General features: G+C 40.5%; 1 long non-coding RNA gene across 1 annotated transcript; it reads right to left on the reverse strand.

Moving 5' to 3' along the window:
• Positions 1-677: 677 nt before the first annotated feature.
• On the reverse strand, positions 678-1180 carry LOC143742565 (uncharacterized). The gene is made up of 3 exons (XR_013205481.1): positions 1140-1180; positions 907-1063; positions 678-786 (listed from the first exon to the last, which is right to left on the reverse strand). It is a non-coding gene; the product is annotated as an uncharacterized LOC143742565 (long non-coding RNA).
• Between the last annotated feature and the right edge of the window lie 788 nt (positions 1181-1968).

Below are 1968 nucleotides of genomic sequence, written 5' to 3' on the forward strand. Positions count from 1 at the left end.
TCTAGTAGTAGTTGGTTCCTCCCTTACTAATCGCTTTAATTCACACTTCAGCATCACATCTCGAAGATGTTCAACAAACTGATCACGGAGCACTCTATCAGAATCCTGCATGGGTTGCTATTAAGAATCAAGTCCATCAAAGACATTAAAGCATGGGAAAATTCAGTAAAAGATTCACCTTCTTTTTGTATGAAACCATTACCTGTCATGAAACGGAAGGACACAAACAGGTAAAGTAGCAGTGGTCTTTATTGAAAGCACTCAGGGACAGTTGCGGCAGTAGTGGATGATGGTGGAGAGTAGAAACAGAGAACGTGGATGGTTTGGTAATGAAGTGTCTCTTATCTGATGAAGAATGAAGATGACGGGAAGGCCGAAGAGAGCAGACAGGTTGGAGACTGGATGACTGGGATCGCTGAACGGGATAGCAGCAAGCAGGTAGGATTCGTCAGGTAAGTAGCAAGTTCAGGTTGAGAGAGTCAGGAAGTCGATGGAGTGTCGACGAGACCAGACAACTGAGTGAGTGAACTGGTGTGGTTTTTAAGGTGTGAGTGAAGTGAGTGCTGATTGCTGACAGGTGAAGATGACAGGTGCTGGTGATTAGTATTCTGGTGAGGCTGAACGAGTGGGCGGAGTGTAGAGGTCTGGCGCTGATGCTGGTGTATCCGTGACATTACCATTCTTTTATGGCATAGGTTTCCCCTATGCAATTATGGTCCAACATCTGACAAAATAATAAATAAACCAAAGAAAATTAAATCTTAAGTAAACGGTAACCGTGCATCCCTGTAGGGGAAAACACAGTTAATTACAACAAAGAATTATTTACAATATACTGTATATAAAAAAACACATCAATAAAATAAAACACTCAAGATAAATGATTCACCTAATAGAAAAACATACAAACAGCTCAAGGCATGGGTGTTGGCTGAGATCTGGCGCTGATCTGTCTCCTTGTCAATGGTCCTTTTAAACTGGCGGTCCGTGGATTGGTTAAACGTCAGTTCTGATATGTAACGTCATGACATCACATACCTGATGAGCAGCCAATGATCACGACCTAGGAATAGCAAATAGAAACAAAATCACAAAAGAAAAAGAGCAAAATACACAAACACACGTGGAACGTAACAGACATTATGGACGTTGCTGTACAATCTGAAAACCAAACCTCCGAGATAGGTCTAACTGCAGAACCGCAGAACCATACGTCATAGCAGTGTGAGGACGACAGCACCAGCCTAACAGTCTGATGCCGGAAGTGGGCGCGGCAAGGCATTGCGCTACTTCCGTGTTTTGGAGTGTTTTAAAGTTTAAAACAACGTTATTATAAAGACTTTTTTTTTAACTATTTAATTGAAAAGATTATATATATATATATATATATATATATATAATAGTATAAAAGATAAGAATTATGTTTTTTCCTATTAACAAAAGACAATATACTACTATTAACAAATGTTAATAGTTTTTTAAAAGTTAAAATTATACTTTATCCATTTGTTTTGTTGAATTACATACAGTGCTGGTGGCTGATGGGGTCCCAGTAGTCGCTGTCATGTTACATACAGTGCTGGTGGCTGATGGGGTCCCAGTAGTCGATGTCATGTTACATACAGTGCTGGTAGCTGATGAGGTCCCAGCAGTGGCGGCGCCAGGGCGGGTCTTGGGGGGTCTCAAGACCCTCCCAAAAAACACTTTGACCCCCCATTTGACCCCCCACCCCCTTCCTAATTAAATAATATATATATCCGGGATAAAGATTTTAAAATGTTTCTCTTCAAACTACACAGAACAATAATAATTAATAATTTATTCAACATATAAAAAAATATAAACATAAGAATCACTGCGACGCCCCAATGAACGTCACTGCGCATTGCGTCATTGCGTTCAAGGTGCTGCCGCAAGCCCACAAGAGCTGCTACACAACAGCTATAGCTTGAAGCTAAAAATGGATCG

Source organism: Siphateles boraxobius, unplaced genomic scaffold (genome assembly GCF_051911475.1).
Source record: "Siphateles boraxobius isolate OS27281-9 unplaced genomic scaffold, OSU_SipBor_1 19, whole genome shotgun sequence".
Lineage (NCBI taxonomy): Eukaryota > Metazoa > Chordata > Actinopteri > Cypriniformes > Leuciscidae > Siphateles > Siphateles boraxobius.